This window comes from Callithrix jacchus, chromosome 2, assembly GCF_049354715.1.
Source record: "Callithrix jacchus isolate 240 chromosome 2, calJac240_pri, whole genome shotgun sequence".
In the NCBI taxonomy this organism is placed as follows: Eukaryota; Metazoa; Chordata; class Mammalia; order Primates; family Cebidae; genus Callithrix; species Callithrix jacchus.
Genome location: NC_133503.1, coordinates 97,581,908 through 97,608,985, shown reverse-complemented (window position 1 = coordinate 97,608,985; position 27,078 = coordinate 97,581,908). Strand labels below are relative to the sequence as shown.

At 38.5% G+C, this 27,078-nt stretch overlaps 1 protein-coding gene and 1 non-coding gene across 4 annotated transcripts in view; both read right to left on the bottom strand.

The window, feature by feature from the left end:
- Window positions 1-27,078, bottom strand: part of EPB41L4A (erythrocyte membrane protein band 4.1 like 4A) — a 274,144-nt gene that overhangs the window by 195,782 nt on the left and 51,284 nt on the right. The window lies entirely within an intron of this gene.
- LOC118151776 (U6 spliceosomal RNA) lies at window positions 24,954-25,060 on the bottom strand. Its single transcript, XR_004740186.1, has one exon. It is a non-coding gene; the product is annotated as a U6 spliceosomal RNA (small nuclear RNA).

Genomic DNA, 27,078 nt, shown 5'->3' with positions numbered 1-27,078 from the left:
ACTAGTTCTGATGTAACTGCATGTACAATTTTACCAATTTTCTTTTGGTGATATGAATTTTGTTTATAAATGATCCATTTAAAAAGGATGGATATTGTACTCCTATGTCTATTCCTGGATAAAGATGCAATTTTGACAGCAAGCCCGAAACATTCACTTGGCCCCAATACAATCATAAATATATTTTATATGTAAGTATCCATTTACACATATCCTTGGTACCTTTCCACCTACTGTTCACAATGCTGGGATTTTTATTTCTCTCTATCAAACAGCCACATGGCTTACTCCCTTACTTCATTCCAATTTCTACTCAAATGTTATCTTCTCTGAAAGGTATTCCCCAAGCATTACTCCACAATAGCAATCCTTCCCACACCGCATCTCTCCTAACCTCATTACCAACTTTGTTTCTCTTTACATTTATTGTATATTAATGTTTTCACTGTTTAATGGGTCTCCTTTCCATGAGAATGAAAGCTTCATGGGAACACAGACTTTCCAGCTCATTTCTCCATCCTCTAAGCCTGGTATGCAGGGCACTCAAATTTTAATTAAACTTGTTGAATGAATACTCAACAACTTCCAAAAATCCCATATACGTTCATTGTATACGATTATAACACTTTAGCTTTCCTGAAACTGATAAAAATATTTCTTACTCCTCTCACACCCAATTCTTCAATGAGTAAGTTTCCAAAAACATACTGTGTGTATATGTATTGTACTTGGCACCGTTGGTCCAAAAATTATTTTAATAGCAGGGAACATCAAATGTAGCTTTAAAGTATCTGATGCTTTAAATGTCAACTGAAGTATCACAGGAATAGGATCCCCTAAAAACAATTTCATAACCTCAAAAATGAGCAGGGCAGATGAACCATTAAAAACATATTTGTTGATGGTTTACATCCAACAATCCCCAAAAGATATAATTTTAAATATTAAAAGCTTGGCCAGGCATGGTTGCTTATGACTGTAATCCTAGCACTCTGGGAGGCCGAGGCAGGTCTATCACTTGAGTCCAGAAGTTCAAGACTAGCCTGTGCAACATGCCAAAACTCTGTCACTATTTAAAATGTGTGCATGCATGCGCACGCACACACACACACACAGACACACACACAAACCCCAAAAGCTGTATTGTTCATCCATAACTATGTCTTGAATAACACTCTAAAGATAGAGCCCATTATCAAACTGAAAAAAACGTATTTGCACAGTAATCCTAAATTCTGTATATAATCTTAGCTTATGAGAAGACAGTATAACAGTATTAAGGTTACAAATTAAATGTGGGAAATTTTCTTCAAATAACTATATTTAAAGCCAAATAAAACCATTTCATCCCATAGAACAAATCAAGGTAATTCATGAAACACTATGAAATTAGAAACTGTAAAACTCTGTCAGGGAAATACATTCTTGGAAGACACAAAACTAAAAAATATTAAAAACTTCCCTTTTTTTTAAAAAAAAAGGAGTTAACCATTCTTATAAAAGACAAGATACTGGGTAATGAAAGAAGAGAACTACTATACACGACATGTATGATTAGACAATCATCATTACGGGATGTGATAACATGGTATCCCAAGTGGCTCACCAATTTCCATTCCTTTCCTGTCTTTGTTTCTTTTCCCATTGAATTACAGAAACATGAAATACCTCTTATCACTGGGTCTTTCCTGATAAGTTTTCTAAAGCATTCATAGAATGCTTTATTCATAGAAACCGTGCTCTGCACAATCCAGTGTGGTGGGTTGGAGGTGACAGGCAGTCCTGATAAGTGGGTGTGCTGGTGGTGGATTTTACGGAATTGAGCACCAGGAATATTTTCCAGGCCCTTTTATCAGCCAGGCCAATTTCCCCACGTGATGTGTTAATTACCAGTTTAATCCAATACATGTGAGATGCATTAGGGCTGAGGGTCTATTGTTCCTTGGTATGTCCAGCAACAGGAGCCAGTAGTAGCAGGAGCAACAGGCTCCACAGCCACCTGGGGTTAAGGATGTAAGCAGATCAGACCCAAACGGGTGGACTTGAAGGGAGGGCACCACTGAGACTCTTGTAGGTTACTTTTATGCTGCCACTTGGCAGACTGGCATACAAAGTAAGAAAATTCCATTGTGCACAAATACTCAGGTTTTGTAGTAAATTACTATGCTTCTGAGGCATTCACTCCCAACTACACATTTTAACAGTCAATCTTGTCAGCACAGACAACTCTCTCATAACCTAGAAGAGAAAAATAATCTAAAAACTATGCAAAGTACTTTGGATAGAATAGTTTCTAAACAGGTGTCTTAGATGATTTCTATAATGTATAAATGACTTTAAATGAAAAGTGTCATATTCAGAATGTGGCCTATAGAAATAGATTCCATTTGCAAGCAACTAGCATACAAAGCACAAATAAGAATTTGGGAATAACAGTTGTCTTTACAGACAGGTATACACTTTCTGTAACAGTTTTTTACATTAAGGGTTTTCAAGTGCTTTGAAGCATTAACTGATTCCATTCTCCCAATAGCTCTGGAAAAACACTTGGCCAAATTTAGGTTCATAATTTCAAACACGTCTAGGTTCCTAAAAGACAGCTAAAAAATGAACTTCTCAGCCCTTCTGTTAAAGAGGAAATATATCATCTGGAGAGAAGGTACCACGGTGATTTAGAATTCAGACTCTGGATCCAGACTGCCTAGGTTTGAATCTCAACTTTGGTACTTACTAGCTGTGTTATATTCGGAGAGTCATTTGTCCCATCTGTAAGAAGGGAATAGTAACAACATCTACATCACAGGGCCACTGTGAGAACTGACGTTATATATGTAAAGTACTTAATAAGTTCCCAGCACGCAGCAAGTACTCAAGGTTAGCTATGCTGTTGTTGCTATTGCCATCACGGGCACCACCGCCACCACCATCATTTCAGAACAGAGCTTAGGTTCTGGAGCCAGACCTGGCTTTGAACTCAGTTTACCAAACCAAACCTTCACAAAATAATCTATAAAATGAGTAGGAGTAACTAGCAAGAATAAATAATCCAATTTTTTTCAACAAATAAATAGCGAGAGAGAGAGAGAGAGAGAACCATTGTTTCTGAAAACAGACAACCAATTGCAATGCACAGCCCTTATTTATATTCTGACTCAAACTAATAAAAATACAAAACCATTTATCACACTTACGAAACAACTGGGAATGTTAAAATTGAATGGAGAAGTCAGGTATGGTTACATGCATCTGTAGTCCCAAATACTTGGGAGGCTGAAACAAGAAGATCGCTTGAGCCCATGAGTTCAAGGCTGCAGTATGCTATGATTGTGCCTGTGAATAGTCACAGTGAGAACCAATCTCCTTAAAAAAGACTGACTTGATATTTGATATTATAAAAATTATTAAACTTCCCACTACATAATATCTTTATGTTATGTTTCCTTTTTAAAAAAAAAGAAGTCTAATCTAAGTCCAATATCATTGCCACTACCCACCTGTGGCTATTTTAACTTTAAATTAATTAAATAAAAATAAAAATTTAGATCCACAGACTCACTAGTCATATTCCAAGTACTCAACAGCTACATGTGGCTCGATTCCTGCCATTACAGAAAATTTTGTAGGATATCCCTGGGCTAGAGATACATATTTATTAATACAATAACCAGGATTTGCCTCAAAATAAAATAGGAATGAGAGAAGCAGATAGAGGTATGGATGAGGCAAGAATGGTTTATAGTGTTTGTTGTACATGGGGGTTCATCGATCAACCCTGATAATCACTTTTAAGTAAACTTGGCTAGGTAGGCTCCTTGGTTATTCAATCAAACTCTAAGTGTTTCCGTGAAGATAATACGTAGATGTAATTGAAGTCTATAAGCTGTTTACAAGATTATCCTATATAATCTGGGTGGGTCCCATTCAATCCATTACAAAGCCTCAGGCCCAGAATTGAGGCTTCTGGGAGAAGAAATTCTGCCTGTGTCCGCAGCTCAGCTTCTGTCTAGGAGTCCCAGGCTGCCCTCCTGAAGTGCTGCCCTATGGATGTCAGACTCACTGGCCAACCCAATCACAGAAGCCAAGTCCTTGCAATGAAACTCTGAATATACAGCACCTACTGGTTCTCTTTGTCTAGTAGAAGTAGACTCTATAGCACAGAAGTAGACTGTCTGTAGCGCTTGACTTTTCCTTTTTAAGAATATCTATTTCACAAAGCCATTGTGACAAACAACTATAAATACCTTCACATAGTGCCTGCCATATAAGAAGTCTCAATATATGGTAACTATATTATTTCCTCATTTATACCAATATAATCTTATTTTGCCAACATTTACAATCCCTGAGACACAAGGCACTCACATATTATAACAACTTTGTATTACTTTTTTCATTTCAATCTTACCTTATATGGCCCAGCCTAACCACAGACTCCCTTAGGGGCATGGGTGAAATGGCCCACAGCATGCCCAGAGTAGGCCACCAAGCATAGGTTCTTGAATTAAAACTGAGTTGAATCAAATTAAATTAACATATACACACAAAATCCACAAATGAGAAAAAAGTTTCATGCAATTACATTTGTAAGTCTTATTTACAAAAGTATTTTGACAACCTAAATATCAAATAATAGGGAACTGACTACATAAAACTGTGGTAAATATGTTTAACAAATATATATATATAGTGGCTGTTACTGTGTTTGAACACCTATTTTATGACAGATGTGCTGAAGATATGTTAATTTTTTAAAGTAGGCTGCAGTATTCCGTACACAGTAAGATGTCCTTAAAGAAAAAAGGCATACTAGACAGAAGGAAATATAGAAAACATTAGCCATGGTTGTCCCTGAGTACTGAGATTGTAGAATAATTTTTCGTTATTATATTGCAATACAATATTTATACAGTGAAATGTACAAATCTTAAGAATACAGTTTGGTGAGTTTCAATTCACCATCACCACAGAATGTTACCTAATGCACTTTTATACAAGGCGTGCATGTGTGTGCATGTGCATGCGCATGCAGTGTTGCAGGATGTACACAATGCTACACAATATAGATAGATATACATAAACCCCAGGCAACATGGGATGATTTTTATTTTCTTGTTATACTACTATATTTCCAAATTTTCCAGTATAAACACCTATATATTTTATAATTTAGGCAGTTTTGATTTTTTTTAATTTTTAAAATAGTGAGTTGAAATGGGGTATAGTTCACTGACTTCACTGATAAGGACAAGGCAGATCAATGCATTAATCTAATAGTCTTAGATTACTAGAAAGACTAAGAACAAGTGTTAGCCACACACTCAATTATTTTCGCTGTTTCGAACATCTCTAGTGTTTTGGGATGCCACATCGTTTATTCACACAGATAGAACCATATGTTGTAATTTCATGAAACACATGTGGTAGAAAAAAATTCTTTTTTTTTTTTTTTTTTTGAGACAGTGTTTCGCTCTTGTTACCCAGGCTGGAGTGCAATGGTGCGATCTCGGCGCACCGCAACCTCTGCCTTCTGGGCTCAGGCAATTCTCCTGCCTCAGCCTCCTGAAAAAATTATTTAAAGTTAGGTACACTGTATACTCTTTTTTTTTTTTTTTTTGAGATGGAATCTCGCTCTACTGCCCAGTCTGGAGTGCAGTGGCATAATCTCAGCTCACTGTAACCTCTACCTCCTGGATTGAAGCGATTCACCTGCCTCAGCCTCCTGAGTAGCTGGGATTACAAGCATGTCTCACCATGCCCAGCTAATTTTTGTATTTTTAGTAGGGATAGGGTTTTGCCATGTTAAGCTGGTCTCGAACCCCTGAACTCATGATCCACCCGCCTCAGCCTCCCAAAGTGCTGGGATTACAGGTGTGAGCCACCACGCCTGGCCTGTATACTCTTACCTAACAAAAGAAACCAAAAGTCACAGAACTAACAAAATGCCTAGAGGTTAAGAAAAACCAAAGAAGTCATACTGTGAGAATAGATCATTCTGGTTCTTATCAAAAAACGTCAGCCCCAGTAGTTCATAAAAAGAAACACACCAACCATAGACCATACTGCAGAAGTATACAAGACTATCAACCCTTTGTAATGTTATTTTACAGTCATAACCTAAAATAACCAAAGCTAGGCTTTAGTAAAACAGAAATTGCATTTCATTATTTCCTTATTTCAGCAGTCAATACAAGTTTTAGCCACAGAAATTCCCTCAAACTTCTTGGGCCATGGCTTCGAAAGAAGAGGTGCTGCTTGTCTATATGAGTTCTTAAATCCCCAGTGCTTGTTACACTTTCTGAACATGCAGGAGAAGAATCTGGGAGTAGGCGCCCAGTATTTGGCATTTTGACAGTTAGAGTCCAAATAGCCAGCTGTATAGCTGACCCTACAAGCCAGTAAACCAAATGTGTCCTGACCCACAACAGTGCCCAGCGCACTAAGATGACACAAAATTCTGTGAGGAAACAGTAAATGTCAAAGCACCTGAAAGCTATAAGCAGTATCAGCTGACCACACAAATGGGTTAGAATAACCAATGGATGGATGCACGCATACACGCATACACACGCATACACACGCATGCACATGCACACACAAGCATTTTCAGAATGTGATCCCTTAGCGGATCCATGAGATCAAAACTATGCTTGTAATAATACTAAGAAGTTATGTCACTGGTTTCACTGTGTTGACATTTGCACTGATGGTGAAAAGCAATGGTGGTTAAAAGGATAAGGAAAATGTAGAGGAATTAGGTGGAATGTTAAAGAACTGAGGAACATTCTGGCAAATTTCCAGTGTTGATAATTCATTAAAATGCAGAACTTAGGCTCGTGCTCACGTTTTAATTACAAGTTTTTTTCACTCCCCCACCAATTCCATATCCTCCAGGCATGACTTTCCAAGCATCTCAGAGCCATTACACAGACTCACCTAAGAACACACAGTTGCTGTGTTTGTATAAAAACATGTTTTTAGCAGCTTTTAATTCTTCATCTGGTAACAGAATTCTCTTCTTCCTCTCTTTCACTGCCTGACCTTTGGGTTTCCATTTAGAACAAAGTTGAATATTTGTGGCATAGAGCAGTGAGAGAGAATGTGAACTAGCAGAAAATTAGAGAAAAGCTTAAGTCTAAGCAGCAGAGCAGCCAGAGTAAAGGGGCACTCCGGTGTCTCCCAGTACTCTGAAGAGAAAGCTTCAGCATCACCACTCTCTGGCCGAGTTCCCCAGCCACAGGTGCCCTGTCTCAATCCCTCCAACACACCCAACCTACCGCTCACTGTCAGATCCATCTTCCTAGGACCCAATCCTCACATCCCTCCTCTGAGGGGAAAACTTCAAAGGCTCACTCCTACTTTCCATATCTGCACTGTTTAGGTTAGCATTTGAGCTTCTCTTATGTGGCTCAATTTCTCAGTCCATGTTTATCTCCAACCTGCCTCCATACCAGTCAAACTCAAATGCTCAAGATAAGCCAACATGTGCCCCACCATTTACACTTTTTCTCCATGTCACTCCCTCGACCTGATTGCCCATCCTCACTCTTTAGTCTCTGCCAGTTGAAATTCTTACCCATCTTTCAAAGTCCTCCTCAAGTCTTCTTCATGAAACTCTGTGAAACCTCCACCTTTGTCCATTATGCAGTATGCATGGTTTTTCCTAGTAGCCTATAAACTCCCCAAAAGCCACGGATTTTTATTTCTTTGTATTTCCAAGAAGATAGTCCTCAAATTTTGAAATAATCATTTTCAATATGATAAATAATAATGTAGCCACAATCTATTTTATGGAAAGCCATTTTGTTAGAAAGTTCGAATTTAAAATAGAATAATTCTGAATGTTTCTAGCTGCAGTCAAAACCAAAAGCCTCTGCGAAGTCCCCTAAGTCACTCTGCAGGGGAAAGGGGAAACTCACAAAGGGGAGCATGTCAGGGAGGGGTGAGCTCAGGGCAAATCTGCAAAGTAAGGCACTTCAGGGTGAGGAATGTGACAGGACACTAATGAAGTATTCAGGTGTTTTATATAGAGAGAAAATGAACCTCAACAGTGAATTCCCAAACATCTATTAGGGATTCCATCTGTCCACTCAGACCCACATATGTGCAAATCAAAACTGTATTTCAAGGCATTCCCAAACAAGCTATTTATTTATTCCTTGTAAAAAATCTCACCAGAGCCTCATCCTATTCAATAATGTTACTATGCACAATGTTCACACAAAATAATACGCTTGATGCTGAGGAGTTTCAAATGAAGAAGACACGACTAAGACAGGGTTCAAATCATCAAGGGCTCTGGGGAGACAATGTACAGAGAATTCTGGGAAGTAACTGGAAGTAAAAAGGAGAATGTGAAGCACAGACTGTCATGGACCCAAGATAATGGAGACTCGCAGCAAAGTAGTAGTAGCCACAACTTCAAATGGCACTGCAGAGGACAAATCTGGCATTGGATGGTCAGTGATGACACAGAGGAGCCAGTTTCAGTAGATGGGCAGATATAAGTGTCAGACTGAACAGAGTTTAAAAATGTCGAAGTCTGTCAAAACAGGAAAAGGGGTAATAAGGACATCATTTTATGGGGATGCACAGGTCAAGGAAACATGCTTTTTTTTTTTAAACATAGGAGACTTAAGCAAAGTCTCCTGGTACAGGAAGATGGGGCTCAGATAGCCAACTGGAGAAGTGAACATTGGAAAGCAGCAGGACCTCTGCACTGAGACAAGGACAGGAATAGAGGTGGAGGGAGTGAGGTGCAGAGAGTCTGTGCAGCATTGTCCATACATCATTTGCTGAGATGGAGGAGGGGTGGGAAGACCAGGATATCAGGGAGCTCAAAGGCCTTTAACTGCTGCTATACAGACAGAGAGCTGCCTAAGAATGAGTGAGAGTGCTATTTGAGTTTCCGAATGAGACTGAAAAATTATGCTGACATCTGTTAGATTATTTTCTTTAGCAGCAATGAGATCAAAGAAGCAGAGAATGTAAATGGCTTCACATCCAGCATGAGAGCCGCCCAGCATGGGTGTGGCAAGAAAAGAGAGAAAAAGGAAGACACTGGAGGAAATGTCCAGAACAACATGGGGTCCAAAACTGAATGAAAGAAATAAATGAAACCTGGAAGAAGCAGATAGTGGGAAAACAGATAGGCAGAGAGGTTGACATTTATCGACAAGACAGAAAGCTCTAGTCAAAGAGGGAATGATGAGTTAAAAAATCTGGCAAAGCAAAACAAGTTCCAGGTGATGACTAGACCCAAGGTTAGGCCATATGAACGAACTGCTATAAAGAACAGTGGTGAAGATCATGGGGCAAAGAAGACGACAGTATGAAGGCTGGGAGACAGCATGGTGTAGAGCAGCACTACCCAACTGCTGCTGTGACGGAAGTACTTTGTAACATGCCACACACTAGCCACACACGTCTATGGAGTACTTGAAATGTGTCAAGTATGACTGAGGAACTAAATCTTGATATATTTGGTTTAATTTTAATTCATTTGTTTAAATAAGCACATGTGGCTAGAAGCTACCATGCTAAATAATACAGATGTAGAACAATGCTTCTCAACTTTTAACTGCACAATGGAATTACCTCAGGAGGCTTAAAAAATACAGATAAGGTCTCACTCCCCAGAAATCCTGACTTAATTAGTTGAGCAAGTCCTAGGCACAACCATCTTTTTTTTTTTTAATCTTTTTTATCTTTTTTTGATACATAATAACTGTACATATGTATGGGGTACCTGTGCTGTTTTGAAACATGCACAAAATGTGCAACGATCAAGTCAAGGTATTTAGGATATTCATCACCTCAAGGATTTATCATTTGTGTTCTGAATATTACAACTTTTCTCTTCTCCCTATTTTGAAATATACAACACAATTGTTAATTAAAGTCACCTTACTATGCTATCGAACATTAGAAGTTACACCTTCCATCCAACTGTATGTTTGTACCCATTAACCTATCTCTCTTCATTCCTCTCAAGCTCCAAATACACACTGAACCTCCATTATCTAACATTCTACTCTCTGCTTTCATGAGATCAACTATTTTAGCTCCCACATGAGTCAGAACATGCAGTATCTGTCTTTCTGTGCCTGACTTACTTCACTCAATGACCTCCAGCTCCATCCGTGCTGCTGCAAACGACAGGATTTCATTCCTTTTTATAGCCGAATAGTATACTATGTGTAGACATACCACATGTTCTCTATTTATTCATCTATTAGTGGACACTTAGGATGACTATCTTTGCTATTGTGAATAATTCCGTGCTGCAGTAAACAGAAAGATACACATATCCTTTCGTTATGCTGATTACCTTTCTTTTGGATATCCAGTAGTGGGACTGCTGGATCATTTGGTAGTCCTATTTTTAGTTACTTGAGAAATCTCCAAGGAAGAAGAGAAAAATCTCCAAGGAACTAACCAAACCCAAGAACAAACCAAACCCAAAATGAGTCAAAGGAAAGATACCATAAAGATCAGAGCAGAAATAAATGAAATTGAGACTAAAAATACAAAGAACAATGAAATGGGAAGTTTTTTTTGAAAAGATAAACAAAATCAATCAACCGCTAGCTAAGCCAACCAAGAAAAAATATGCAAATAAAATCAGAAACAGAAAAGAAGACATTACAACTGATACCACAGAAATACAAAGATCATCAGAGACTATTATGAACAACAATATGCTAACAAACAGGAACATCTACAGGAACTGGATAAATTCCTGGATGCATATAACCTGCTTAGACTGAAGTAGGAAGAAATAAGAACTTGAACAGACTAATAACAAGTAATGAGATTAGATAAGTAATAAAAGTCTTCCAACAAAGAAAAACCCAGGCCTAGATGGTTTCACTGCCAAATTCGAATAAACTTATGAAGGACTAACACCAATTCTAAAACTATTTCAAAAACTTGAAGATAAGGGAATTCTTTCTAACTCAGTTTATGAGGCCACTATTACCCTAATGCCAAGACCAGATAAGGACCCAACAAAAAAAGAAAAAAAAAGAGAGAGAGATAAAACTATAGACCTCACAAAGATATTCCTCAAGTAGAGCAACCCCAAGACACATAATCGTTAGATTCACCAGGGTTAAAATAAAGGAGAAAATCTAAGGGCAGCTAGAGAGAAAGGTCAGGTTACCCATAAAGGGAAGCCTATTAGACTCAAGCAGATCTCTCAGCAGAAACCCTACAAACTAGAAGAGAGTGCGGGTCAATATTCAATATCCTCAAAGAAAAGAATTTTCAACCTAGAATCTCAAATCCAACCAAACTAAGCTTCATAAATGAAGGAAAAATAAAATTTTTCACGAACAAGCAAGCACTCAGAGATCTCATTACCACCAGGCCTGCTTTACAAGAGCTTCTGAAAGAAGCATTACACACAGAAACGAACAACCAGTATAAGTCATCCCAAAAACTTACCAAAAGGTAAAGAGTATCTCCACAATGAAGAATCTATATCAACTAATGGGCAAAATAGTCAGATAGCATTAAATGACAATATTAAACTCACAAATATCAATATTTATCCTAAATTTAAATGGATTAAATGCCCCAATCAAAGACACAGACAGGCAAATTGAATAAAAAGTCAAAACCCATCAGTACGCTGTATCCAGATCCATCTCATAAGCAAAGACACACAAAGACTCAAAATAAAGGATTGGAGGAAGACTTACCAATCAAATGGAGAGCAAAAAAAACAACAACAACAAAAAACACGAAGCTGTAACTTTTGTCTCTGACAAAATAGATTTTAATAGTAACAAAGACTAAAAGAAACAAAGAAAGACATTACATAATGGTAAGAAGATCAATGCAACAACAGGAGTCAATGATCATAAATATATATGCACCTATATAGGAGTACCCAGATACATAAGACAAGTTCTTAATGACTTATAAAGAGACTTGGACTCCCACATAATAATAGCGGGAGACTATGACACCACATTGTTAATATTCGACAGATCAACAAGATAGAAAATTAACAGGGGCATCTATGATTAGAACTCAGACCTGGAACAAGTAAATGCAGTGAATATTTATAGAATTCTTCACCCCAGGTCCACAGAACATACATTTTTCTCAGTATCACATTACACCTATTTTGAAAGTGACCGGGCCGGCACAGTGGCTCACGAGGTCAGGAGATCTAGACCATCCTGGTTGGCATGGTAAAACCCCATCTCTACTAAAAATACAAAAAATTAGCTGGGCAAGGTGGCGCGTGCCTGTAATCCCAGCTACTTGGGAGGCTGAGGCAGGGGAATTGCTTGAACCCAGGAGGTGGAGGTTGCGGTGAGCCGAGATCGCGCCATTGCACTCCAGCCTGGGTAACAAGAGCGAAACTCCATCTCAAAAAAAAAAAAGAAAGTGACCACACAATTGGAAGTAAATCACTCTTCAGCATTTGCATAGCACTTCACAGACTTAAATGAAATATTGGTTGGCTGTTTGTTTGTTATTTTCTTCCCTTATTCCTTCCTGTCTCTGCTGTTAAGCACAATTATTGGCATAAAAGAGGTTTTTAATACCTATTTTTAGATTGCACTCTTGCCTGGGCAATAGAGCAAGACTCCTGTTCTCTCTCCCCCTTGTTCTTTCTCTTTCTTTCTTTCATAAAAAAAAAAAAACAACTACTACTACTACAGGCCTATATCCATGATGAACGTAAGTGCAAAAATCCAAATCCAGCAATGCATCAAAAAAATAACATGCTTTGATCAACTGGGGGGATTTATCCTAGGCATGCAAGGATGATTCAATAAGTGTAAATCAATAAATGTGATACATTATATCAAGAGAATGAAAGAAAAGTTCTATATCACCATCTTGGTAGATGCAGAAAAAGCATTTGATAAAATTTAACATCCTTTTATGATAAAAACTCTCAACAAACTAGGCATAGAAGAAACACACCTCAACATAATAAAGGCTATAAATGACCGACCCACAGCTAACATCATATTGAATAGGGAAAAGCTGAAAGCTACCTTTTAAAAAAAAAACAGCTTCTCATTTCAGTGGTCATTGTATTTTCTAGTCTCAATTTCATTTACTTCCACTCTGATCTTTATTTCTTTCCTTCCACTCATTTTGGGTTTGGTTTGTTCTGGTTTTTCTAGTTCCTTGAAGTACATCATTAGGTTATAGGAAATATTTCTACTTTTTTGATGCAGGAGTTCATTGCTATAAGCTTCCCTCTTAGCACTACTTTTTATATACCCATAGGTTTTGGTATGTCATGTTTGAAGAAGTTTTTTAATTTCCTTCTTAATTTCCCCACTGACCCAGTGGTCACTCAAGAGCATGTTCTTCAATTTCCATGTATTTGTAGCATTTCCAAAGCTCCTCATGTTATTGATTTCTGGCTTTATTCCACTGTGGCCTAAGAAGATACTTGATATAATTACATTTTTGAAAAATTTGTTGAGACTTCTTTGTTCAGGATAGACCATATGTGAAGCCACAAAAGAATCAGCCTATATCTTAACTGGAGTATTCTGTTTATATTCAAGATTATTAATATGTGATAATTTATTCCTGTTGTTTTGTTGTTCTCTGTTTTGTATATTTGTTATTCCTTTCTTATTGTTTATTATTACAGTTTGGTGGTTTTCTGTAGCGGTAGTAGCTGTAGTTGTAGTAACTAAATCCTTTGTATGGTTGTTATGTGTTACATCTCACCAACCTTCTTCAAAATCAGTACACTGAATACTTTTCAAAGCATTTCATAGATTTTTCATAGGAATCTGTTGTGGAGAATTCTTGTGTTTCTTTGGAGAGGTCCTCTTTCCCTGCTTTTTATGTTAATTGTATTCTTATGTTGATAGCCGCACATCTGCAGTAACAGTTTTTTCTTCTAATTCTTTGGATTGGCTTTCATAGGGAGGGCTTTTTCCTGCAGGTGTATCTATAGTGTTGGTTAGGTAAGGTATACTTTGGCTTTGATTCTGGATACATACAGCAGTGTAGTCCCCATATGTTTACTCCAGCAGTAATCAGCATCAGTAACATCTAATTCCTCAGTAGCTTACGCTGTTATTAGTGAAGACTATGGTAAGGCCTTATTGGGGACAAGGATACCAGGTGGACCAGTCCTGAGGCCCCAGTGGTGGCAGCAGTAAACCAAGCATCCCTGTTTTAATCCCTGTTTTTGGACACCTGGGTGGCATATGCAGGCACGAGTGTTAGTAGGTTCAAGCAGGCTGATTCTTGGGCCTCTGGGCAGCTTGCTCAGGTGCTGGCAGTAGCAGGCTGGGCAGGTCCTCAGGGCACTGGGCAGCGTGCATGACACGGACAATGGAAGTAGTGATGGTAGAACAACACTTGGCTTCCAGGCAGCATGTGAAACAGAGGTCTGTTTCAGGTGAGGCAGGCCTGTCTTCAGGCCCTGATAGTGTGCACAGGTACAGGCTGAGGTGGGTAGGGTGGGGGATCCTAGGGCCCCCAAACAGCACACTTAGGGGCTGACAGCAGAGAGGCTGGATCTTTTGTGAGACATCCTGATGGTGCATTCACATGCCTGGGACAACAGATGGGACAAGGCCATCTCCAGACCCCTGCATGGTTCTGTTTGGGCACTGGGAGAGGTGGCATCAGGTAATATAGGCCTGTCTTAAGGAGCCCCCAGTGATATACATAGGAGCAGGCTGAGGACATCAGCATTTTTAAAAGTTTCCAGATACAACCAACTTTGAAAACCGCATGTATACATACGGTTATAGAGAGTATGGACTCTGAAGCTAAATTACATGTGTTCAAAATCTAGATTTGATTTTGAATTGTCTAACTTTGAGCAAATAACCTCATCTGCAAAACAAAGATAGTAAGAATACTGACCCCATAGGGGCTATTCTGAGCATTAATGTGTATACAAAAGTGCTTTGTAATAGTGCCTAGCACATAAGAGCTCACTATATGTTCCTCATCATTATTCTACATAGATGTTGCAGAGATGCTAAGGCTTATGACAGCTACAGGGGAAAACAATGAGTGTGACTTGCCAAAGGTCTAAATCTATGTTGAGGTGAGACTTAGATGTCAAGAATTAACAAAGCTGAATGTATTGACAAAGTAAAATAATGCAATAAATAAGGGAAAAATAAACAACCTGCAAAAGATAGTAATAAGCCAAGAAAATACACACTCAACTGTCTGGCAATACTGCAGAGAGACAGAGAAAAATGAGGGAAGCACTGTGGTCAGGAGAAAGTCAAAATTTAGTTAGATAAGGAAGGATGTGGAGGAATCATTTAATTCAGTTTTACACAATCCCCACCGTACCCCACTTCCAAATGTAATCAGTCATGTTTTTCTGTTTTCCTATGCCATCTAGGTCCCCATTTATAAAAATCATCCAGAAAAGATCTCTCATGAATGAAAATAGCATTTTCTAATCTGGATTCCATAAGCAACAGTCATTTCTCCTCAGATTAACAGTGTATACTTTATCATTCACAATTGATCTAGTCCAAATCTGGATTAATTGATGTTGAAGTCTTTGCAAACCAAATGCCAAGACTCCACTAGAAAACCTATTTAATTTGCATTTTAACAACATCTTTTATAAGTCTCAGAGAGCACTAATATCATTAATAATGACAGTATACTACCTTCAAGTAAGAAAAATTATGTGTGACTCTGGAAATATGTATTTATTTGATTTTTTAAAAGTTACAAAACAAGCAAAAGGAGAAAGGAGCGAGAAAATTGAAACAGGACCAGAGAAAAGTAGGAGGGATGAAAATCTGACCAACAAATGTGTTAGGTTGCGGTTTTGTTCTGTTTCTCTAAAATTTAACATAAAGACATGAACACAGATTTATATTCAAATTTCATTTGTCACTACCAAATATAATCTATTTCATTAACTTGCAAAATAAAATACATGATAAAGTATTCTCACTTACTTGGAACTTGTAAGCTACTAGAAACTGAAAGCTATTTCAAAGATAGTCTCTAGGCAAATAAAATGGTTGAAATGAAGCAATGCAGTGCATGCAGATCACGAGTTTCAGATGAATCCACTATGTTCAGATTTTTACCAAAATAATTATTTAAATTAAGTATGAAATTTCTTTACAGACTAAAGATACTTCTTATGAGAGAAAAAACACCTTACAACCTCCTTTCCACAAGCATGTTTCACACTTCAAAATGAGGTTTCACAGGCTTCTGGAGTGCTAAATGTGTTTTTCTATCAGCACAAGTTGAGTTTCACAGTTGGAACACAATTTCCAATATGATGAGTTCATTTCCGGTTCCTCATTAGAAGTGAGGTTTGACACCACTAAGAATGTATAAAACAACACTCTTCTGATACAACCACAAACTGCAGGAACTATGTTTTGCCAAGGAACACCACCCATGGAAAATTCCACTCCTTCACCTCTTCTCCCTCAGTGATCCCCCAGGGATGCTCTTCTTAGAAGTATTCTGAGAGATCTGAGAGCTGGAAACAAAGCCATAACAAATACACATTCTATTTGCTTCTATTCTCTTGGAGAATGCTTACTTTTCTACTTTTAAAAAGGTCCACCTGATCCTAGGGATCTAAAATGCCTCTATTAAAATAAAGTTACTGTGGCCAAGTGATTCATGAAGCTTTGGCCTCTTGCATGTCATGGATCCAGTTAGTCCATGAACCCATCCTATGTTTATTCTGCAGTTTTTGAATATATCACTGGAGTAAACAGAATCCACTGGTACAAGTCCCACAATGGCTCCCTGACCATGGAATACGGGCTATTACAACAGACAGGAATGACCAACCGGAAGACTGAACTTCCCCCCCTACCACAATGGAAAACCAAAAGAAATACTGCATCCATAGGAGAATCGCAGAGGCTAATACTATCATCAAAAACTTGGCACTTAAGGATGGTAACTCCTATTACATCACTGTTTAACTTACCTCCTTAGTCTGTGCAGAAAGCAGACAGATTGAAAAGTGACTGTATTATCACAAATCCATTCAGACAGTCTGATGTGGCTGATTTACCAAATGAAGTACCTTTTCTAGAGCAAATCTAGTTTTGAGCACCAGATATGAAGACCCTATGCTGGAAAGTCCTTTACTAATATGCAAGAAACACAAGAAACCATTTGCTTTTACTTCAAATGCTCAAAAATACCTTTTTGCATTCTTGCCCAGAGCTGTGACAACTCTCCCCTCTGCCATAATCTAGTCTCCACAGATCTTAATCATCTTAACATCCTACAGACTATCAGGTTGGTCTACTGCATTGATTACACTGTACTGTACCTGATGAAAAGGAAGTAGCAAATCTGATAGATATCTCAGTAAGACACATGCAAGACTGATAGTGAAAAAGAAAAATCAAGGGCTGCAACCTCAATATTTCTGGGCATCCAGTGGTCTGGAACAGGTTGAAATATCACCTCCAAAGTAACATACAAGTTGCTGCATCTTGAACTGCTTACTACTAAAATAAAATAGACACAATATTTTACAGGCTGCTTTACATTTTAAAGACAATATACACCAGTCTTAGATATCCTGCTCTGACTCCTTTACTAGGTAACCTACAAAACGGCCAGTGTTGAGTGGGGCCCAGAGCAAGAGATGGTTCTGCAGCAGAGACAGACTCAGCACAAACTACGACCTCACTTGGTCTTATGATGCAACAGGTCCAATCAGCTGAATCCAGCAGGATCCAGAGAATCACAGCACAAACCTCTGAGGTTCTGAAATAAAAGCCATACCCCTTTTCTGAAAATAACAACTGTCATTTTGAGAAATGGCTCCTAGCTTACAACCAGGTTCTGGAGCTGCCCATAATAATCTGAATGCTGCCTGACCCACCAAGCTAGAAGGTTGGGCCTTTACAGAAGCATTCTATCAAAAGGCAACGGTATAAAAAGACTGGGCTTAAACAAATGTACAAGGCACAAGAAATTGCATGAGCAGATATATTTCAGGCATCTCTAACACCTACTCCTATTACAAAACCACACCTATGGCTTCACAAAGATTTCCTTAGGACCAGCTGCCTAGAAAGGAAACTTGGACCTGATTTAGAAAAGGTTTGTATAATGACTGGCACCAAGCAAAATGGACTTCTATAGCATGACATCTCAAATAATGAGCATCCCTGAAATGTTAATCATCCCAACAAAGTTGTGACTAGTACAGTTTTTTGTCCCCTTTACCTACACTGAGAAATAGCCAGAATTATGGCTCTACACTGAATCATAGGTAAAGGGTAACATTCAATGTGGGTGGTCGTTAAGGACTTGGAAGAAAAGAACACAGGAATAGAGGGTACAGGAACATCTAGGAGAGAGCTGTGTGGATGGACCTCTGAGAATGAGCAGTGTGTAAATATTATTTTTGCCTCTTGTAAATGTATACCAAAGGTAGCCACTACAGATGGGCCTGTCAATTACCAGGTGGAAAAAATTATGAGGCTGTGGAAAAGTTATCCTTTTTCATCAGTCACAGTGGCAAGAGTGGAGGCTATATACAAACTCAGCAAAGGATTTCTCCTCATGAAAGCTAACCTGGCCTTTGCCAACAATGAGTGCCTAACCTGCCAACAGCAGAAGCCAACCCTCAGTCCAAGATGGCAACACTCCCCCAGAAGATCAGACAGCCACTTGGTGGCAGATTGTTTATATTGGATCCTTTCCATCAAGGGAGAGGTAATGATTTGTCCTCACTGTATGTATCCAACTGTGAACTTACACATATATATTACATATACACAAATGAATTAATTTTTTTCTCCCATACGCTACAATTTTCAGGGATTGGTCATGGTGATTAACTTTATAATTTAGTTTCTATGTTACAGATTAGTCCTATAGAACTCTGGAAAAACTGGGGAAGATAATTTCATAAAGACTGTAACTGTCACCCAGAAAAGAATTTCTTAATCTAAGATCCAATACAAATACATGGTTGATCATTAGGAAATCTATAATTCCCTTTCAATCATATGGAAAAAATATCACTCATCAGAACATCAAAAGTTTAACAGACAGATGATACTGAGTAACGGCAAGGACGCAAAGCAACTAGAATTCTTACAGATTGTTAGCTAGAGTGAAAACTGGTACATCACTTTAAAAAATGGCTGTCAGTACCCTCTAAAGCTAAACACACACCTACCCTATGATACAGCAATTCCACTTCTAGGTATACACACAAAAGAAATGAGTGCATATGTCCAGCAAAAGATATATACAAGAATTTTCAGGGTAGCTTTATTTGTGATAGCTAAATACTGTCCATCAACAGTAGAATGGATAAATTATAGTATAATCACACAATAAATTACCACACAAAAGTTAAAAAAAAAAAAACTTCCGCTACTGACAAAAATATGTAAGAATCACAAACAGCAATGCTAGATGAAAGAAAACAGACACAAAAGAATATATATTTTAATATTCCTTTTACACAATGTCAAAATAGGCAAAATTAGCCTACAGGGCTACAACTCAGAATAGCAATTTACCTCTCGGTGGGTACTGTTTGAAAAGGGACCCAAGGGAACATCCTGGAGTACTGAAAATATCCTACCTCTTGATCTGGATGGTATTTACACAACTATATCTATATGTAAAAACTCATTCAGCTATGTATTTAAGATATGTATACTTTATATTCTACTTCAATAAAATTCTTCCTGAACGATATATGTATACGTACATGTCTTAGAAAAGAATCCAGGAGTGTGTTTTCTTTCCCAGGTTCTCTAGTAGGTCTGTGATCCAACGAAGGCAAAGAACAAATTTTCAGTTCAGTGCTTGCTTTCCAACTGAGAGAAACTGCCTAGCCAGAGGCATCCAATTATCCAAAGCTTTTGATTTCAAAAGCTTTTTCTTCCTAATGCTCCCTTTAAGTTTAATATGGTTGGAATAACAACTGTTGATCGACTTTAGAATATGAAACAACTCACTTCCTGCTTCAGATTCAAGGATACATAGAAGAAATATCCTTGAAAGTCTTGATGAGTTTATTTTAAAGGTAAGTTATATATTACTTTATTCTTATAATATAGCATTTTCACTTTCCATCTCAACATACCATGTTTCAAAACAAAATTTTCATCAGAACTCAACAATTATTGATATGTACATGGTTTTTTTGTTTGTTTAAAAAAACTATTTTATCCAGGCTTCAGATTCAATAGAAATGCAATAATTTGTAAAAGTAATTATCAGGCAAGGCATGGTGGCTTATGCCTGTAATCTCAACTACAAATTCAATAGAAATCCAGTAATTTGTAAAAGAAATTATCAGGCTAGGCACAACGGCTCATACCTGTAATCCCAGCATTTCGGGAGGCCAAGGCAAGAGGATCATTTGAGTCCAAAACTTTGAGACCAGCCTGGGCAACACAGCAAGACCCTGTCTCTACAAATAATAATAAACTAGCTGGATGTGGTGGTGTGCACCTGTGGTCTCATCTACTCGGACGGCTAAAGCAGGAGGACCAATAAAGCCTTGGAGGTGGCAGTTGCAGTAAGCCATGCCCTTAGCCTAGGCAACAGAGCAAGACCCTGTCTCAAAATAAATAAATACAAATTTAAAAGTAATTATCAGAGAAAATAAGAGAATCTAATTCTAAAAAGTCTTATGTTAGCCTTTTCCTTCCTTCTTGATAAACCAAGCCATTAATGTAAACTATTTTAAATTCTTGGTCTCACTGGCAATATCAAACAAATGCGCTAGTCTACTATTAGATGAAGGATCCCATTTTAAGTATATAACACAATCACAGCATTAATTTTATTTAGTTTTCAGAGACAGTATCTCACTCTGTCACCCAGGATGGAGTGCAGTGGTGCAACCACAGTGCACAGCAACCTTGAATTCCTGGCCTCAAGCAATCCTCCCAACTAGTTGGGACTACAGGCTCATGCCACCATGCCAGCTTAAAGCATTATTATTATTTTTTTTTTTTTTTTTGAGATGGAGTCTCACTCTGTCACCCAGGCAGGAATGCAGTGGCACAATCTCAGCTCACTACAACCTCCACCTCCCAGGTTCAAGTGATTCTGCTGCCTCAGCCTCCTGAGTAGCTGAGATTACAGGCACACGCCACTGTGCCCAGCTAATTTTTGTATTTTTAGTAGAGATAGGATTTTACCATGTTCCCCAGGCTGGTCTTGAACTCCTGACTTTAGGTGATCTGCCCACCTCGGCCTCCCAAAGTTCTGGGATTATAGGCATGTGCCACCATACCCAGCCTTAGAGCATTAATTCAACCAAAACACTGACCTCACTATCATTAAATAGCAATTCTGTAACAATTAATGTCAACACCACACAAAATTAAACCTTGAAGAACAATAGATAAAAGTCTTCTGTGCCAAACTAAAACTCCCTAATCATTAACAATACTGTTCTCTTAAATATATTACTATCCTAAAAAACCATTTTTTAAATAAATGCAATATAAATAATATCAAGTCTGAGTACTCATCTCAACCCGATCTAATGGCTTATGATTATTTCCTAAAAGTAGCACGTAACTTCACATGTATTACTATTTGATTATAATTTTTTTAAAAAGAGATTTCAGAAACCTTATTCTGGAAGATATTTTTTGTCAAGAAAAGCAAGCCAATTACTACTTCTTACAATGCAATTGGCCATATCATTTCCATTAGCCACTTGGGAGGCTTGAAAATGTCCTGTACACAAGTTTCAGCTGGTCTTGTGAGAGAGCAGGGTGAGTGGGACATTCAGGGGCTAAGCCCTGCAGCACCTACTGGTCTGATCAAGAGGTTTTACAGCTGAGTAATAAGAGCAGTAACTTTGTTATTACAGAATAACTTTATTCCTTTGTGTTCCCCATGTAACTTACAAAAGACAAGTTATTTCACATTATATATTTTCAATACAAACAATCGTGACTGGTGACATAAGAAACAAAAAAAATCATCCGCAACACTTTGAGAGGCTCCGGTGGAAGGGTCAATAAGACCAGCCTGGGGCAAACAGTGAGACCCCTGTCTACACACACACACACACACACACACACACCACCCAGGCATGATGGCAGGTATCCTGTTTTCACCTTCCAGTTCCTCCACACCCCAGTCTGTGTTATAAGGGAGATCTTTGATGTTTTTCTCAAGATTAATACAAGTATTTGTATCATCAATTTTTCCAATGATCTGGTCAGACATGGTCTGAAACTTATCTCACATATGTTACAGGAGCGTCTGCACCATCAATGTGAGATCCTGCACAATCTTGGGGTCACTCTCAGCCACCTCACCAGTTTCCAGCTTAGTAATGTCTCAAATCATCACTTACCATTTGATGATTCTGATAGTTTACATTTTTAAATATTAAGTTTACAGTTTAAGATTAACCAGTTACATAACAGTTTGTATTAAAGCTGTTTGTATTAATTCAGCAGTTTGTATTAAAGCTGTATGTTAGTGTTCTCCCTACTTCAGACACGCTCGTAAATACTTAAACCATTCATGCAAGTTTTTACAATGGAGCTTTCAAAAAATAATAAATAAGTGTACTTCTCAAAAAGCAGTGAACTCTAGAAAAGGTAGTAACAATCCTGTGCCAATATATATATATATATTTATTTTAAGATGCAATCTTTCACTGTCCCCCAGGCTGGAGTGCAGTGGCACAAACTCAGCTCACTGCGACCTCCACCTATTCTGCCACCTCAGCCTCCTGAGTTAGCTGAGATTATAGACACCCGCCATCATGCCCAGCTAATTTTTGTATTTTTGTAAAGATGAGGTTTCACCATGTTGGCCAGTCTGGTCTTGAACTCCTGACCTCAGGTGATCCACTCACCTAGGCCTCCCAAAGTGCTGGAGTGCTGGGATTACAGGCATGAGCCGCCATGCCCAGCCGTCAATATTTTCATGCATATATTTGTTATGTGTAAAACATTAATTGATATTCACATTACGGTTACAATATTTAAATTCCAGTTTTACTGCCTTGATCTGGAATTGCTGAGAGTAGTAATTTCTCGCCAGTAATACTGCCAAATTCCTACATGATAGGCACCACGACATGAGCAATTTTCACTGAAGTAAGACTTGTATTCTAACTGAGAAGCTCAACGCTGGGGGTGGGGGCTCTCTCATTTCGTTTCACTCAAAAGAAAATCATACTATAGTTAAGCCCTTTTTTCCCTATCAAATTAATGTCCAAAAGTTTATCTGATTTCCTTACAAGGTTTTCTCTAAATCCTAACAAAACATCTAAAAACTCTTTCATCAGTCTTTAAGCACTTTTTTGTACTAAATACTGCAAATAAACTTACAGCACAAATATTTCCCAGTTCATAATTTCAATCTCTAAGAAGAAACTTTAAATCTATCCTCTTTTTTTTTTTAATTGAGATGGAGTTTCGCTCTTGTTACCCAGGCTGGAGTGCAATGGCGCGATCTTGGCTAACTGCAACCTTCACCTCCTGGGTTCAGGCAATTCTCCTGCCTCAGCCTCCTGAGTAGCTGGGATTACAGGCACGCGCCACCACGCCCAGCTAATTTTTTGTATTTTTAGTAGAGATGGGGTTTCGCCACGTTAACCAGGATGGTCTCCATCTCTTGACCTCGTGATCCACCCGCCTCAGCCTCCCAAAGTGCTGGGATTACAGGCTTGAGCCACCGCGCCTGGCCTATCCTCATTTTTTAATTGCATTTTAGGTTTTGGGGTACATGTGAAGAGCATGCAAGACTGTTGCATAGGTACACATATGGCAGTGTGATTTGCTGCCTTCCTCCCCATCACCTATATCTGGCATTTCTCCCCATGCTATCTCTCCCCAACTCCCCACCCCCTGCTGTCCCTCTCTATTTTCCCCCAAAAGACCCCAGTGTGTGATGCTCCCCTCCCTGTGTCCACGTGTTCTCATTGTTCAACACCCACCTATGAGTGAGAACACGCAGTGTTTGGTTTTCTGTTCTTGTGTCAGTGTGCTGAGAATGATGGTTTCCAGGTTCATCCATGTCCCTACAAAGGACATAAACTCATCATTTTTGATGGCTGCATAATATTCCATGGTGTATATGTACCACATTTTCCCTGTCCAGTCTATCATCAATGGGCATTTCGGTTGGTTCCAGGTCTTTGCTATTGTAAACAGTGCTGCAATGAACATTCGTGTGCATGTGTCCTTATAGTAGAACGATTTATAGTCCTTTGGATATATACCCAGTAATGAGATTGCTGGGTCAAATGGAATTTCTATTTCTAGGTCCTTGGGGAATCACCACACTGTCTTCCACAATGGTTGAACTAATTTACACTCCCATCAGCAGTGTAAAAGTGTTCCTATTTCTCCACATCCTCTCCAGCATCTGCCTCCAGATTTTTTAATGATCGCCATTCTAACTGGCGTGAGATGGTATTTCAGTCTAGTTTTGATTTGCATTTCTCTAATGACCAGTGATAATGAGCATGTTTTCATATGTTTGTTGGCCTCATGTATGTCTTCTTTTGTAAAATGTCTGTTCATATCCTTCGCCCACTTTCGAATGGGCTTGTTTGTTTTTTTTCTTGTAAATCTGTTTTAGTTCTTTGTGGATTCTGGATATCAGCCCTTTGTCAGATGGGTAGACTGCAAAAATTTTTTCCCATTCTGTTGGTTGCTGATTCACTCTAATGACTGTTTCTTTTGCTGTGCAGAAGGTGTGGAGTTTGATTAGGTCCCACTTGCCTATTTTGGCTTTTGTTGCCAATGCTTTGGTGTTTTGGTCATGAAGTCCTTGCCTACACCTATGTCCTGTACAGTTATGCCTAGGTTTTCTTCTAGGGTTTTTATGGTGTTGGATCTTATGTTTAAGTCTTTAATCCATCTGGAGTTAATTTTAGTGTAAGGTGTCAGGAAGGGGTCCAGTTTCTGCTTTCTGCACATGGCTAGCCAGTGTTCCCAACACCATTTATTGAACAGGGAATACTTAAAAATATGGAACACTTCACAAATTTGCGTGTCATCCTTGTGCAAGGGCCATGCTAATCTTCTCTGTTTCGTTCCAATTTTAGTATATGTGCTGCTGAAGTGAGCACTAGCCTCATTTCTTAAATTGAACAAATACTGAAAAATAAATATGCAACATAAATATTAGCTCTAAAAGTAATTCATTACATATACCTTTATATTCATAGAACTTTTGTTACCTAATGCGAGCATACAGTACTATTTGATAAGATAAAATAAATCTAAGATTAAGATAAATATCCAGAAAAATTAGTAAAAGATACCTATTTCTCAGTTGCCAAAAACCTTGCCTGTCTTGTTTGACTGCTGTGTTTCCAATGCCTACTTCAGCTCCTGGCATAAAGTGGATACTAAAAAAATGCTTGTTGAATTATGAATATTCCAGACAACTGGGGTTCTTCAGAGACCTGAAATATACAGATTATAGCATAAATTTTTATTCTTTTTTTCGTTTTAGAGATAGGGTCTTGCCACATCGCCCAGGCTGGAGTGCAGTGGCTACTGCATGATCACAGGCATGATCATAGCATCCTACTGCCTCAAACTCCCTGGCTGTGATCCTCTCACCTCAGCCTCTTGAGGAGCTGGGTTTCCAGGCACACCTAGCTTTCATGAATATTATACTTCATTTCTTGTCTCTTACTCAAATACTGGGCATAGGAAAAAAGTATGTAAATGGTTTCAAAAAGTATTTCTGATCTAACATCAACACCGCTAGACAATGAAGACTGATTTTTTAAAATCAACTTTTTGTTTTAGAATAGTTTTAGACTTGGAGAAAAGTTGCAGAGATAATACAGAGTTCCTATATACCTGACACCCTGTCTCCTCTATTAACGTCTCACATTACCACAGTACATTTGGTACAACTAAGGAACCAATATTGGTACATTACTATTAAGTGAGCTCCACATTTTATTCAGATTTCACTAGCTTTCTCCTGTTTTCCAAGACCCGATCTAGGGTATCATATCATATTTCATCATCACATTTCCTTAACCTCCTTGGATCTGTAGCATTTTCTTACACTTCTCTTAAGTTTGATGACCTTGATGGTTTTGAGAAGTACTGGATTGAGAGATGCCCCTCAACTTGAGTTTGTCTTAAGGTTTTCTCCTAAAAGTTCACTTGAAAAACATCAGATTTCAAAATGATCAGTGCAAGGATTTCTGATAAGACAAAGTACAAGGTAAAAATGTTGGCCTTTATCTCCCCATTTACTCAACAACAAAAAAAGCCTTATACTGGGAAGAGCGTAAACTACAAGTTTAAACTCAGTACTGCAGAGAATCTAAGCAACAGAAAACTAAACTTAGCAGGGAGACAAATTCAAAAGGACCCCAGGTAAAGTGACCCAGAGACAAACTAAGGACCAAGGCATTCTTGTCCCAGGCAGTACTCACCAGTCATTTCAACACAAAAACTAGTGACTTGACTCTGTCACCTGCAACCACAGTTCCACTCTCCTCTCCTTTTTTATTCCCAGTTTTATTTGTTGTGGCATATTTGCCCATGTTTGTAAATTGTCTCTAATCTTTTTTAGAAAAAAAAGAAAAAGAAAATATAAGATCAGGTCCCAACAGGAAACAGCATCACCAGCAGAGTAACTGAGGAGAGTTAATTTAACAGCTCTCTACAAAGGCAAAGGCAGAGAAACAAACAAGAGACGGTAGAGTATCCCGAGGCTGGCAACAACAGGGAGATGCTCCCAACATTATGTTTGGAAGAGTAAGGGGTGGAAGGCCCCACCAGAATCCAGGAAGAGCAGTGACTGTGAAAAGGCCACGTGACAGGAGTCGTGGCCTCTGCTGAGACACAGCCCACCTTCAGGGAGGACACTGGGGAATAAGCACCCCAACCTCACTTTTCCTCCTGTCTTCCAACCCTGATCATGCCTTCCATTGGCTAGAATCACAGTGACCAGAAGGCAAAGGATTTAATGTTGTCCACACAGGTCACTATCTCAAGGAACAGAGTAGCATGGGTTAGGATGGATGATACAACCAGGGGAACAAATGAAAGGTGTACTGTGGAAGGAAGGGCAAGCCAAACCTGCACCTTTAATACAGCAATTTGCATTTTTATA